Source organism: Otolemur garnettii, unplaced genomic scaffold, assembly GCF_000181295.1.
Source record: "Otolemur garnettii isolate 467f Iridium unplaced genomic scaffold, OtoGar3 scaffold00103, whole genome shotgun sequence".
In the NCBI taxonomy this organism is placed as follows: domain Eukaryota; kingdom Metazoa; phylum Chordata; class Mammalia; order Primates; family Galagidae; genus Otolemur; species Otolemur garnettii.
The window spans coordinates 7,645,226-7,661,077 of NW_003852498.1; the positions used below are offsets into that span (position 1 = coordinate 7,645,226).

The window sequence follows — 15,852 nt, forward strand, 5'->3', positions numbered from 1 at the left end:
AATTTTTTAATTTTTTTAAAATTTCAGATTAGCATAAAGATACAAGAATAGGTTACACTATTTACATTTGTTAGGTAAAGTCCAGGTCGTAGTTGAGCCCTTCACCCAGGATGAAATTTTTAGAATTTTAGTAACATGTTCTAAAACCTCTGAGTATCTCTGTTCTTTCAACAAAAGAAGCTTCCATTCCTTATGTTTTTAAAATTTACTTCTATTCCAAAAGCAATCGTAGTCTGTGTTCAGAACAGTACTGTAGCTTTCCTTTTTAAGTTTCTGCCTACTCTTTGGAATGCAGTGTAGCTGCAACGTACCTTACTTCAATGGCAGACAAGTTGAACTAGCATAATCCACAGATAAAATTATGTTTGTCCTACAATGTCTTCAAAATTTATACAATGAGTCAAGTTCTTCCCCTGCCCAAGAAGAAAACTCAGATGATCATGACCTTTTTGATAATTCTTAGGTAATAAAAATTTCTATATTTTGTTTAAGTTGGAAAACACAGTCTCAATCTGATACTTAGAACGTCAGTCCTGTGTTATCATTAAACTCCCAGCATCACTCCATGTTCTAGCTATTTCACCTGTGCCTGAATAAAGCCTACCTCCCGGAAATTGGCACTTTTTCTTTCTGGATCATCTCCTATCCAATTTGTCAGCAGCTAGCTCTGACCTTTCAGGATGGTGTTTCATCCTGAAATGGATAATTGCAAAGTAAAAAGAGGTAAGATCTGAAGAACACGAATGTTCTGATTTAAGTTAACTGACACTGTCATAGTGGGCATCTCATTCTGTAGATCTGAAAGATGTTAAGAAAAAATAACTACAAATGTTTGTTTTTTTTTTAAATGGCAAAAAAAAGAAAAGCTCTTTTCTTTTTTTTGCAGGGTGCCTATGGGGGATTGTGAAAACAGTCCTATTGTTGGAAAACCTTTTACCTTGACAAATATATTTCTACTTTGACTATTTATTTTACTTCTTTCCAGTCCTAAAAAAGCCAAGGATTCAAATGAAGGTTCTACCTCTTACGTTCTGTTTGGCATTCCAGGCAACCAGGTTGAACAATGTCTAATATCATTTCACAATGGCTGAACCTGAAGAATGCTATAGTAGTAAAGAATATCTACTTTTCATACCCGTATAACCTTGAATTCCAGGCCCTTTATTTCCTGATTTGTCTTGAAGAGACTAATTAACTCTGAGTCTCAATTTCCTTATCTATAAAACAATACACTATTTTATTTTATTTTATTTTTTGAGACAGAGTCTCACTATGTCGCCCTCAGTAGAGTGCTGTAGGGTCACAACTCACAGCAACCTCATACCCTTGGGCTTAAGCAATTCTCTTGCCTCAACCTCTCAAGTAGCTGGGTCCACAGGCACCCACAACAATGTCTGGCTATTTTCTTATTACAGTTATTTAGCCTGGCCCAGGCTGGGTTCAAACTCTCCACCCTCAGGGTATGTGGCTGGCGCTGTAACCATTGTTCTATAGGTGTTGAGCCATTGTCTTAATATTTTAATTAGAGTTCTCTAGTCATGATTCATAGAAGGATATAAATAATTGGAAGACTGGGGAAAATCTAATCCCAAAATAGCTGGGCATTGTGGCAGGTGCCTATAGACCCAGAAAAGAAATAATCAAAATTAAAGCAGAAATTAATGAAATTGAAAACAAAAGATTTCAGAAAATTAATGAAACAAAAGTTGGTTTTTTGAAAAAATAAAATCAATAAACCTTTGGCCAGATTAACTAGAAACAGAAAAGTAAAAATCTCTAATAACCTCAATCAGGAACGATAAACAGGAAATAACAACAGATACCACAGAGATACAAGAGATCATCTCTGAGTACTACAAGAAACTCTATGCCCAGAAATTTGATAATGTAGAGGAAATGGATCAATACCTGGAATCACACCCTCTCCCTAGACTTAATCAAAAAGAAACAGATCTCCTGAACAGACTGATTTTAAGAACTGAGATTGAAGAAGCAATAAAGTCTCCCAACCTTGGTCCACATGGCTTCACTCTAGAATTCTATCAAACCTTCAAAGAAGATATTAACACTGCCTTCGTAGCCCAATAAGTTAAGGATAATGAGCTTCATCTAACGTGAGAATCCACCATCATATTTTATGACAAATAATGCAACAGAACTCTGCTATAACATGACATCCTATTACCCAATAGAAAAAATAGTGTCTACACATGATAGCCTTCATCCCTGAAAAAGCCCTACTGTCACATATCAGAAGGTAATGTCCCATTGTCATGATGGATAAGCCTCAACATATCCTCAACCCTTTGCCTGACTTCTTCCTGTAATCAACCACAAATATACATGAGATTAATGATCTAGGTTTAAAAGGACATTATGATGTATGATTATGAAAGAGAATAAAACTTCAGACTCACAGAGACTAAATCTATGTCTGGCCTCATTAATGGTCCATTTTATTAATAACTAACCCAATAGTGAACAAAAAAATTCTGGAGGAAGTATAGACAATATTATGTCTTGACTTTGTAATTAACATTTCACATATGTTTTCTATAGGGAGAAGTCACCAAATCAATCTACACTGTTTGTGTGTATAACCAGTAAGATTAAGAAAAGTCCTAGATTCTCGACTTCATTACAGAAGCTAGTAAACAGTAATTTTACAGTTGATAAAATGTACATATTTTAATTGCCAGCAACAGAACTTTGAAAGTCTCTGTTCAGACATTTTAAAAAATCTATTAAACAAGTTATACATTGAATGAGGGCCAAGTCTCAACTCAAAAAAGTATCACATGAGATAAAACATACAGCAAAAGAGAAGCAAGAAACCATCTATCCTCTGCTTCAGGGAAACAGAAGAGCATCAGAATTAGTGATGTTAGAGAGTCTGGAGCCTTATGAAAGTGACCAGTGAACATCACAGCCACCCTCTGATCTCACCATCGCTGGGATAGCACTAGTGAGAGAGCTCTTGACAGCTTCCATTCTGGTTTATTCTGGTGCTCAGGCTAGTAATACATGTATTCCAAAATGCTTGTTTTAACATAATAGACAAGAACATCTAAATGTACAATCTGTACTTCTGGAGATTTTACCCTTAGCTCGATGCATTGCCTTTTGACAAACATTTAGCTCAGCAAATTTTATTTCTCTACGCTAAGGAATTTTCTAGCTCTAAAAGACCTTTTAAATACTTTGGCAGAGATTCATTCATCTTAGTAAAACAATAGCTGGAAAATATACACAGTCTACAGGAAATCAGGGTAACAACTTAGGTCGTTGTTGTAGGTGAGCTACTCAGCAAACTTTGATTTGTCCTCTTCAGAATGAAGATTTGTTTTCCTAAATGAAAGTACATGATTTCTTCTTATTCTGTATTCTAAAAGTCAATAAACAAATCATCAAATAAAATCTGGTTTATACTAGCTTTCATGATTCACATCTGGGATTTGTAGCTCACAACAGTACTTTCCACCACAATATTGCTCTAAAAATAATCCTAGAACCTAGTAAATCAAAGGAAAATAATATAGTTTATTAGGGTTAGTTGTCAACACTTACTTATAGTTTATTAGGGTTAGTTGTCAAAAATCTTCTCTACTTTACCTATCTTTACCTCCCTGTAATTTTGATACCTGACCTCTACTCAGTAAAATATGAGCATTTAAGATAACGTCTTTTAGGCTTGGCGCCTGTAGCACAGTGGTTACAGTGCCAGCCACATATACCGAGGTTGGCGGGTTCAAACCCAACTTGGGCCAGCTAAACAATAACTGCAACCAAAAAATAGCCAGGCATTGCGGCGGGCACCTGTAGTCCCAGCTACTTGGGAGGCTGAGGCAGAGAATCACTTAAGCCTAAGAGATGAAGGTTGCTGTGAGCTATGAAACCACAGCACTCTACCCAAGGAGACACAGTAAGACTCTGTGTCAATAAAATAAAATAAAATATGTCTTTTAAACAGCTAAAAAAAGAATTGAGTATAGTCTTTTATTATACTCAATTCTTTCACTTAGAGATCAGAAGGAAAGATACAAGTAAAATCAGATCTGGGTTGACTTGTCCCCATATGCCAATTAGCTGCTGGTTCTTTGTTATCCAAGAATGGTTTCCACATTATATCAGGATTTCAGAGAAAGTTCCAAGAGGTCAGAAGCCACCCTTTTCTTGCTCACCATTGCATCTTCCAACCTAGCCTAGCTCCTGAAATGCAGGAAACATTAAGTTCAAGTTAGTTAGACAAATAAAGCAGGAGACTCTCCCCAAACCCATCTTTTCTTTTCTATTTTCTTTTTCTTTTTTCTTTTTTTTTTTTGCACCATTTATTGAATATGGAGTAGATTAGGTGGTTGTAAGATGTTAGATTCATTTCCTGGTTTTCTATTCGATTCCAAATGTCTGTCTCTATTTTTGTGCCAGTACCATGCTGTCTTGACCACTATGGCTTTGTAGTACAGCCTAAAATCTGGTATGGTGATGCCCCTAGCTTTGTTTTTATTACTAAGAACTGCCTTAGCTATACGGGGTTTTTTCTGGCTCCATACAAAACGCAGAATCATTTTTTCCAAGTCTTGAAAGTACGATGTTGGTATTTTAATAGGGATGGCTATCCTCTGCTATTTCCTTTCTTAGGGTTTCATAATTCTCTTTATAGAAATTCTCTTTATAGAAGAGGTCCTTCACCTCTTTTGTTAGGTATATTCCTAGGCATTTCATTTCCTTTGAAGCTATGGCGAAGGGAATTGTGCCCTTAATTAGCCTCTCATCTTGGCTGTTATTGGCATATACAAAGGCTACTGCCCTGTGGACGTTGATTTTATATCCTGAGACATTACTGTATGTTTTCTTTTTTTGAACTTTGCAAAAATATGGAATGCCGCATGAATTTGCGTTCGTGAAGCAGGGGCCATGCTAATCTTTTCTATATCGATCCAATTTTAGTATATGTGCTGCCAAAGCAAGCACCATGTTTTGATAACTTTCAGGAGTCTTATGGTTTAAAGTCATCTTTTCCACCTTCTAAAATTAAATCTGTATCAGCATTACCCATCTCACTTATGGAATAATTTCTAGAAAGACGTAATATATTACATAGGTGACATTTGGTTCCTGGCAGCAGGTTCAGATTTGTATGGCAGAGTCGCTATCGGGCACTGACCATTAGTCTGAAATCCAGCTCCCACACACATGCCATATACTTAATGTCTTAATTGTCACTCCTAATAGAATGTAAATGCATGAGGTTAGGTATTTATTTCATCCTAGCCTATGCTCCTACTGCCAAAAGCAAAGTGTGGCACACAGCAGATGTTCATTTTATTTGTTGGATGGATGGATGGACAGATGGATGGATGGAACAAATAAGATCCAAAAACAATAGAAGAGAAGAAACTCAGTGGGCTGCCATGGGAGAAGAGCTTAGGGAATAAAAGATAATACAGGGGCATTGTGCATTGAATTCTGTCCCCCAAAAGATATGCTTATGAACTTTCTATCCTCTGGTACCTGTGAATTTGATTTTATTTGGAAATGATCTGTGCAATGTAATTACATTAAGATCTGGTCATACTAATCCAGTGTGACTGCTGTCATGAGAAGAAACTCAGACACACACCAACAGAGGATAGCCACATGAAGACAAAGGCAGAGATTGGAATTATACTGCCATGAGCCAAGAAACGCCTGGCACTACCATAAACTGGAAGGTGCCTGGATGGATCCTCCCACAGACACTTCAGAGTTTGCATGGTCCTGCCATTGTCTTGATTTCTGACTTCCAGCCTCAAGAATTATGACAGAATAAAATTTTGTTGTTCTAAGCCACAGTCTGTGGAATTTTGTTACAACAGCCCTAGGAAACTAAAACAACTGGGTATAATAAAGAAAGGGTTTGTTAAGGGACAGAGTAGAAGATACTAAAGACAGACTTTGCCTACCTAAAACATTTGCCATTGTAGTCAACCAAAAGTGATTATATAAGAAAAAAAAACAATAAATAACATATGTACTGGGAGTTTTAAAAAAGAAATTCTTACAGAATTCTTATTAAAAAACAGTGATTTTTCTTAGTTTAGTAAATTACTCTCATTTTTTTCTAATTTTTACTACAACTATTTGCCTAACAAATGCTTTCTTCAGACTCACTAATAAATAGAAAAGTCTGACACCAAAGTTCTCTGTTCTCCCAAGACAGAAGTGAATGAGCTCCTTCAGACCTGTTTTATACGGGCACTAATCCCACTCATGAGAGTTCTGCCTTCATGACCTAATCATCTTTCAAAAGGCTCCACCTCCTCATATCATCAAATTGGTTATTAGGTTTCAACATATGAATCTGGAGGACATATAAACATTCAGACCATGGCAGAAATTAGAATGGATTTTTAAGCAAATTTTCCCTGTGAGAGCTATGAAAGTCCTTCCTATCCCTATCACATTCTGTTAATTCTGGAATTATATCCCATTAGATAATATTTACCTTTGGGGGCTAATAAAAATATATGTTAGTTTTTATCTTAATATTAGTAAAATTTAGAAGTTTCACTATTGTAGCTTTTGTTAGCAAGGATTGTTTATTCTTCCTTTTACATTTTTTACAAAATTCAAGATCTTAATGTCTAATTCAATACCAAGCAAATATTTTATCCTCCTATATTATTTTTTAAGTTTAAAAAGAAGGGGAATTTTAGAATGAGGTGTATAATCTAGATAAGTGAGAAACTAGTCAAAAAGATACACTAGATGAAAAGGTAACAAGAAAAAAGAATTCAATTAATTCACAGTAACAAAAACTACACTACTTTAATGAATATAAGTTACAGAAATTTTAAGTTGGTTTACTACAAATGAATTAAAGAACTAGAAAAAAATGAATTTGTACCTTAAACGGCTCTTCTTTCTAGCCACAAACAACTTCCATTCAGATTAATATTTTGCCTCTGGGCTCAGCACCTGTGGCTCAAGCGGCTAAGGCCCCAGCCACATACACCTAAGGTGGCGGGTTTGAATCCCCAGCCCGGGCCCACCAAACAACAATGATGGCTGCAAACAAAAAATGGCGGGCGCCTGTAGTCCCAGCTACTTGGGAGGCTGAGGCAGGAGACTCGCTTAAGCCCAGGAGTTGGAGGTTGCTGTGAGCTGTGACACCATGGCACTCTACCCAGGGGGATAGCTTGAGGCTCCATCTAAAAAAAAATATTTTGCCTCTGATTATAATAGTTAACATCTAAATACATGGGTGATACTATAAGGAAGACAAAAGATAGGGAAAAAAATGATAATTAGTTTTAGCTGAGACATTTCAATGTTTTAAAAAAGAAAATTTATTATAGAATTATCTTTAAGAAAAAACAGTTTTCCATTTAACTAAAACAATTTAGATAAACTCTAAATTTATAAAGATATCAGACTTACATTTACGGTCAACTAATTTTTGAAAAGGGTGCCAAGACCATTCGATAGGGAAAAATATCTTTTCAACAAAGTGTGCCAAGGCATCTATTCATAAGACAAAAAAAAAGTTATGTTGAATCCTTACTTTGTACCGTATATAAAAATAGACTCAAAATGGCACATACTTCTCGGCACCCATAACTCAGTGGTTATAGCGCCTGCCACATACACAGAGGCTAGCAGGTTTGAACCTGGCCCAGGCCAGCTAATAACAATGACAACTGCAACAAAAAAATAGCCAGGTGTTGTGGCCCAGCTACTTGGGACACTGAGGCAAGAGAATCATTTAAGCCCAAGAGTTTGAGGTTACTGTAAGTTATGACACCATGACACTCTACCAAGGGTGACAAAGTGAGACTCTGTCTCCCCCTCCCCCCAAAATGGCACATAGATCTAAATTTAAGAGCTAAAAACTACAAAACCCTTCAAAGTGAAAACAGCAAACCTTCCTTACTTTGGATTAAGCAACATTTCTACATATGTATCACCAAAAGTAAAAGCAGCAAAATGCAACAAAATAAATGAACAACCTCAAAGGACACCATCAGAAAATGAAAAGACAACTCACAGAATGGGAGAAAACATTTGCAAATTACGTGTGTGAAAGGGATTTGTAGGCTTGGCACCCGTAGCACAATGGTTATAGCACCAACCACATACACAGAGGGTGGCAAGTTCAAACCCAGGCCAGGCCAGCTGAACAACTGCAACAACAACAAAAAAAATAGCCAGGCATTGTGGCAGGCACCTGTAGTCCCAGCTACTTGGGAGGCTGAGGCAAGAGAATCGCTTAAGCCCAAGAATTTGAGGTTGCTATGAGCTGTGACACCATAGCACTCTACCAATGGCAACATAGTGAGACTCTGTCTCAAAATAAAAAAAAAAAAGTTATATATCCAGAAGACCAAAAATCACATTATAACAAAGATATTTGTACCAGAATGGTTATTGCAGCACAATTCATAATTGCTAAGTCATGGAAGAAGCCCAAGTGTCCACTGACCCACAAATGGATCAATAAATTGTGGTATATGTACACCATGGAATATTATGCAGCCTTAAAGAAAGATGGAGACTTTACCTCTTTCATGTTTACATGGATGGAGCTAGAACATATTCTTCTTAGCAAAGTATCTCAAGAATGGAAGAAAAAGTATCCAATGTACTCAGCCCTACTATGAAACCAATTTATAGCTTTCATGTGAAAGTTATAACCCAAGTATAGCCCAAGAAGAAGGGGAGAGGGAGGAGAGGGGAGGTGGGAGGATGGGTCAAGGGAGGGTAATCAGTGGGACCACAGCTACAGTGTATCTTACAAGGGTACATGTGAAATTTATTAAATGTAGAATATAAATGTCTTAAGAAAATGCCGCGAAGGCAATGTTAACCAGTTTGATGAAAATATTTCACATTGTATATAAAACCAGCACATTGTACCCCATGATTGCATTAATATACACAGCTATGATTTAATAAAAAAAAGAAAGAAAAAAAATAAAACAGACTTGTATACAGAATATATTAAAAACTCTTAAAACTCTATAATAAAAAGACAAATAAACTAATTTTAAAATGGGCAAAAAGTTGGGACAGACATTTCTCCAAACAAGTTATATAACTAACCCAATAAATACCTGAAAAGATGTTTACCACCAAAAGAACTGTTTTCTTTCTTTCTTTTTTTTTTTTTTTTTTTGAGACAGAGCCTCAACCTATCCTCCTGGGTAGAGTACCATGGCATCACAGTTCACAGCAACCTCCAACTCCTGGGCTCAAGCGAGTCTCCTGCCTCAGCCTCCCAAGTAGCTGGGACCACAGGCACCCGCCACAACACCCAGCTATTTTTGGTTGCAGCCGTCATTGTTTTGGCGGGCCAGGCTGGATTTGAACCCACCACCTTAGGTGTATGTGGCTGGCACTTTAGCTGCTTGAACCACAGGCGCCAAGCCTCTTTCTTTTTTTTAAAGAGACAGGGACTCCCTATGTTGCCCAGGTAGTCTCAAACCACCATCTCTGTACCACACTCCCCCACAAAGAAACATAAATCTGGGTATGAGTTTTCAATTATTCTTTTTACCTCTCCTATGTTATACCCTTATTTTCAATAATTCCCATCTGTCATTCTCCATAAGCTTAAAAGGAAATTAGGCATCCTAGTACAAGTCACCTCCTATTACTTTGCTTTGTTTACTAATGCCTGAAGGAAAAGACTAATACTTCCTTGACATCTAAGCTATAGCTATAATTTTAGTTTCTTCATGAGATCGTCCTTTATATGATAATATGAAATTGCAAAATGCCAATTTAATATTCGAAAAATCAACATCTTTTCATACGATACAAAACAAAAAGCCACACTAAATTAAAGATAGTTGTACATTTACTGTTTCTATGCTATTGTAATCTCCCGAAAAATAAGTCATGTTTAATTTGTATCTGTTGTTCAGTAATGTGACAATGTATAGAAAACTGTATGTATGTAGTTTTCTAATTAGCAAGCAACCTAGAAGGTACCACATGTCATTTATGGCCTTACTTCTAATCTAATAAAAAGTAATAAATCCATACCATAGCCACAAACTGTTTTAAGTTTTCAATGAACTGAGTCTTTGTATATTCTATAAGGAAAAAATTCATCAAAAAAGCACACTGTGAGAAAATCTCTGTTTTCTGGAAGACATTTAGTATGATGTCAGCCATCTGAACTGTGGTTCTTTTATTGGTTCATTACATTTTATTTTAAAGATTAACTGATTTTGCTCTTCCATGAACCCATATTTCTGAACTTGAAGATTTCTTGAGATTAAGCAGACATCCAGTTCACTTTAGGAAACTGTGGTTTATCTCAACTGATGAAATATTCAGAAATAACTCTGTATAAGAGAATTTTATGAACAAAAGCAATTCAAACTAGATACAAAAAATATCCAAAAAGCTTTACACTAAATACCCTGTGTTTCCCCCATAGAATGCAGAGAATTTTAATGACATTAAATATGGCATTAAATAATGTCAATAATTTTTAATATCATATACATAGTACTATTATGATGAATAGAATTTTTTCCTAAGTATTTAAAAATGTAGTATACTACTAAAATCAAATCAAATGTCATAGAGATACCGTCACTAAGATTATAATAATAGAAATAAGTTCAAAAGTACATTATTGACATCTAAACTCTGGAAACTTAATTTAAATCCTTTAGGGAACATGGGAACAATTTTCTTTCTTTTTAATAACCAAACGTAATATGATGTATTCCCTCTAAAAGGGTTATTTTACTTTTTTCAATGTCACATTGTTTATAAGGTTTCTCCTTTTATAATTTCTCTGAAAAGAATATAAGTAGACAAATATCTTACTGATATATGTGGGTACTTTTCCAGAAAATTTTAGGGCTGAATATAGAAACAAGACCAAATAATGTGCAAACTGAATGTGAGAGTAAGTCTTTAGCACCAAAAATTTCCAGGAAGCCAGAGTTTCCCAACATGATGTCTTATCCTTATCAAGTACTAAACAATATCAGGTGCATCACTGATAAAAATTCTACAGGGAAAATCCCTATATTACGCCTGTGTGAACAACTTTTCACTAAAAAATGAAACAGCTTTCAAAATTTTTCAAATTTGTCTAAACACCATTAAATCAGAATAGAATAATAATTCATGCGAATTTCTCCAATGAGTTCCAAAAGTGTCAACTCAGCTTTTAAAATCAATACCTGCAGGAATCACATCAAATCACTAAACTTGTTTGAAATGGTAATGGATAAAAACACAATGCTTGCAAGAGTATGCAGACACATATCTGAATCCAGCAGGCATTTGCTAACCTTAAAATATTTTATGTAAGAGCTTCATTTTTAATACCTGTAACAAGAAAATGGTGTTAGAAGACAATAGAGACATAGATACAAAATAACACTCTTAACACTTCCATTATTTGAAGCAATATTTTTTTTTGAATATCAGATTGTGAGGGTATTGCAATGCTGTTAACAGTTAAGGGACTGTTCCATCTCCCATTCTCACCTCTGTTAAGGGCTCTAAGCCAGTGTGACTAAAGACCTGGCCATCTTGGCCTTCCTTTCACTAACCAACCTACAAAATGCACTCCAGTGCTTCATTATTCAATAGCTATATATGAATGTTCCTATTATGTTGGTCTTCTTCAGCGTTATACATTTTAAAGACTGCATGTAAAAAATTGTAATAAGGACAGTCATGGGCCAGTATTGCTGCTACTATGAATCCTAAAGAGGCAGATAAAATTAAAAAATGGGTGCAAATCTCAGCACAATAGGCACATGGTGGTGCTTCAAGAGAAACTATTAATAATAAAATTTTAAAACAAAACCAACCATTAAATCACATTTTATAATTATACTTACTATCATCTTTTATAATTCAAGCATAGTACTCTAAATAGCTTTTTATTCTTTAACCTGAATTCTAACACTTTTTAACATTTAAACAATTATATTTTTAAAAAGCTAGTTTTCACAGAAACTTCATAACTTCATAAAAGTTCAACTCTTATAATCTTTTGGACCACTAGTAAGCATTTATAAGAATTCATATTCCCAATTATCAATATTAAACTATTTAATTTTAGTAATCAATTTAATGACTGTATAAACATTTTAATATGTTTAACCTATAAATTCCATCTCCCTTTACTTTAATACTAAATGTAGGGTTTCAAATCCTTATTTCACACACCTAGTCAACTATTTCTTGAATGACCCAAGAGAGCTTAAAAAGGTCGTGCTGTCTTCACAGCTATAAACCAGACATATTCCCAAAGGAGGCTGTCAGTCCTGGGCTCAAGACTAAGTAAATCTGTACTGCTGAATGGAAAAACTGCATTGCTCTAAATAACTCCCTGCCTAAAAAGATTCCCTACAAATTTACTTTACTGTTTTAATAACTCTCCTTATATATATTTGGAAAGAAATGTGACTTGTTTCATTAATTTTAAAAAGTCAAAAAAAAAAAAAGTCACCCAAATCAAATTGATTTTCTACCAATAATGTTGAGTGATTGTGGGTACCTGAACTTGTTCTCAGAGGTTTGAGGGGAATCACAGAAACTGACCCTCCTGCCTTCCACTATATCACATGTAAATCACCTCAGCCCAATTCCTGAAGGAATGGTATTTCAATATCTTTTTAAAGGATATATACTTTCAGCTTACATACTATTAGGAAACATTTCCTTTTATGGCCAACCTAAATCTCTTCATGCCACAACTTGATTTTTAATTTTCTGGTATCTAGAGAAATAAAAATACAAATGTTCTGATGCAGTAGATATTTGCTTCATTCCAATCTGTATCAGCCTATTAATCAGGTCACCAATGTGACCTGACTCAAAAATAAATATTATCCTAACATATCTTTTGTAACCAGACAGGCCTACTCTTATTCTTAAGTTTTATCTAAAAAATTTGGGGTGCATTTTTACTACGTCTTTATTTGGGTAAAGATACAGATTGCCTTCCTATAACACTCTAACCTTTAGACTCAAAACCCTTGTAAAACATAAACTGTGCCCTACCTACTGTATTCACTGCTTAGGTCTTATTGATCACCCTACTTTTTCACAAAAGATCTTATGTCTAGTAGGGTCTCACTGAAGTTGTTAAATGATAAAATCCTCCACTTCTACTACTAAGACATGTCTTTTACAACTAGGCATAGCATACAAACTAGTGCCTAAAAAGTACTGAGTGGAACACATATAACTCCTGTTTGGGAATTTTTAATGTTTTCTGATATCTCAATGTATTTTTTTTAAGAGTACACACGACTTTTAGAAATAGTCACTCTTGGTAAGTGCTCAGGAGTTTGAGACTAGCCTGAGCAGGGTTGTGGCAGGCACCTATAGTCCCGCTACTTGGAAGGCTGAGGCAAGAGGATCACTTGAGTACAAGAGTGGTTTTTCTGAGCCAGGGCTTGTGATAACAGTGATAAACATAATGGATAATATCACTTGTGTTTTTTTATTTTTTTTATTTTGGGGGAGATTCATTGAAGGTACAAGATGTGTCACACATTGAGACCCCCCCCGCCTCCCTCCTTCCCTCTCTCTGCTCTTCCTTAAGAAAGAGGAGGAAAAAAGCAATCAAATTGGTTTAGGGGCATGGTCAATCAGGTTCTAAAAAATGCTAAAAAATATATCAAAAAAGGTCATTGGAATTGCTTACTAAAATATATGTGGAAACTTTTAAGGCCACTGAGAGGAAGTACATATGAAAATCCCTCAAGGGCTCGCATTGAAAGGAGTAAGACTAGTTACACTTCTAAGTTTGGGCATGCATGTTTAGATATCAGTCACCTTAATTTAAAATCCCACCCAAGTTTGTATTTTTATATATTAGACTTACTTCATTTGGGCTACATCTGTATTCCTTTGAGTTTAAAAAATCAAATCTATTTTATCAAAAGCATGTAAATTACTTGACCAAAATGTATATCATAGAAATTTTTATTTCCACCAAGACAGCCGGAGTATTTCTTAAACTGTAGCTGTGCAGGGTATTTGTTTACAAGACATATCAAACAATCTGATTGAACCAGGCTGAAACAGTCTCTAGGGAATCTGCAGTAGTCATAATCCCTCAGCTAATCATGATGCAGGTGGCCTTGAAACTACACTTTGAGAAACACAGCAGTCAATTTTCATGAAGGTTAGGCTTTCCAATTAAATGGCCACTTCAGTAGGTAGGTGAAAACTGTTTCCAAAAATAATCCACAAATAACTGTTTTCAGCAAAGTAAATGTTTGATATTAACTTCCCATGGAAAAATGTTATAGATTTACAAAAAGACCATTAAATCCATACATAACATAGTCAGCTACAATGTTCAATATCAGTCAAGGCTTATCTCCTATCAATTCCAAGGAAAAATCTCAGGGTTTAAAAAAGGATAAAGCTATAATCCCAAATGCTGAAGCCCCCAAAAGATAAAAATCCCTAAACTCTAAAATCCAAAAAATCACAATCCTAAAAAATCAAAATCCCAAAAATGTTTGAGATTTAGAATCCTTAATCCTAAGAAATGTTTTTTAATTCTTTAAAAAACATTTATTGCCGGGTGTGGTGGCTCACACCTATAATCCTAGCACGCTGGGAGTCCAAGGCTGGTGGATCACCTGAACTCACAGTTTCAAGACTAGTCTGAGCTACAGCAAGACCATAGTCTCTAAAAATAGCTGGAGGTTGTGGTGGGTGCCTATAGTCCCAGCTACCTGGGAGGCTAAGGCAAGAGGATCGCTTGAATCCAAGATCGCTGTGAGCTCTAAGGACCCCACAGCACTCTACCAAGGGGGACAAAGTGAGACTCTGTCTCAAAAAAAAGAAAAAAAACCACAATACTTATTTACACACACACATATATATAATATACATATATAATATATATATATAATATATATATATATACACACTTTTTGAGACTGAGTCTCACTTTGCTACCCTGGATAGATTGCCATGGCATCACAGCTCACAGCAACCTCAAATTCTTGGTCCCAAGCAATTCTCCTGCCTCAGTATCCCAAGTAGCTGGGACTACAGGCACTCACCAAAACACCCAGCTATTTTTTGTTGTTGTTGTTGCAGTTGTCATTGTTGTTTAGCAGGCTGGGGCTAACACCACCAGCCTCAGTGTATGTGGCCAGAACCCTAGCCACTGAGCTACAGGAGCTGCCTATTTACATATTTTTAAAGGAGATTTGTGTGAGAAATACATAAAAACATGCCACAGCACTTCATAAGCCACTTTATACAATAAAATAGGCAATAATCATATACTTAGCTTTTTTTTTTTTTTTTGCAGTTTTTGGCTGGGGCTGGGTTTGAACCCACTACCTCCAGCATATGGGGCTAGCACCGTACTCCTTTGAGCCACAGGCGACGCCCAATATACCTAGTTTTCTAAGCATAAATACTCGGATACACTAACAACAGGTGTATGAGTACAATAGTTATGCAGACAAACCATATTCATAAAAAAGTAGGTCAAAAAGGGAAATACACAAACATATCACTATGGTTGGTAAATGTGTGCAAACAGCTTTATAACTGAATCAGTTATAAATGGTCATCTAAAATACTATGATGGACAACCTAATTAATTTGACAAGACCTATAAAAACATTGGTAGGTCACCACAATATATGCAGTTGCCCAAAGAGCCCAGATTTCAAGAGAATTTATCTTTCACAAATGCAGGTGTACAAAAAGGACATCTCTTTATTTCCTGAAGAAGTTTCAGAATTTTTAAGCACATGAGCAATGCTTATGAGAGTTTGTCAGTTAAGTTTGTGAACTCATTCTAGAAAAAGTGCTATGTATCTCATTGCTGAATAGCACTACAGTCACCTT

The 15,852-nt window shown here is 35.6% G+C and overlaps 1 non-coding gene across 1 annotated transcript; it reads right to left on the bottom strand.

Moving 5' to 3' along the window:
- Positions 1–4,868: 4,868 nt before the first annotated feature.
- On the bottom strand, positions 4,869–4,971 carry LOC111727383. The gene has a single exon (XR_002774949.1). It is a non-coding gene; the product is annotated as a U6 spliceosomal RNA (small nuclear RNA).
- Positions 4,972–15,852: the final 10,881 nt, after the last annotated feature.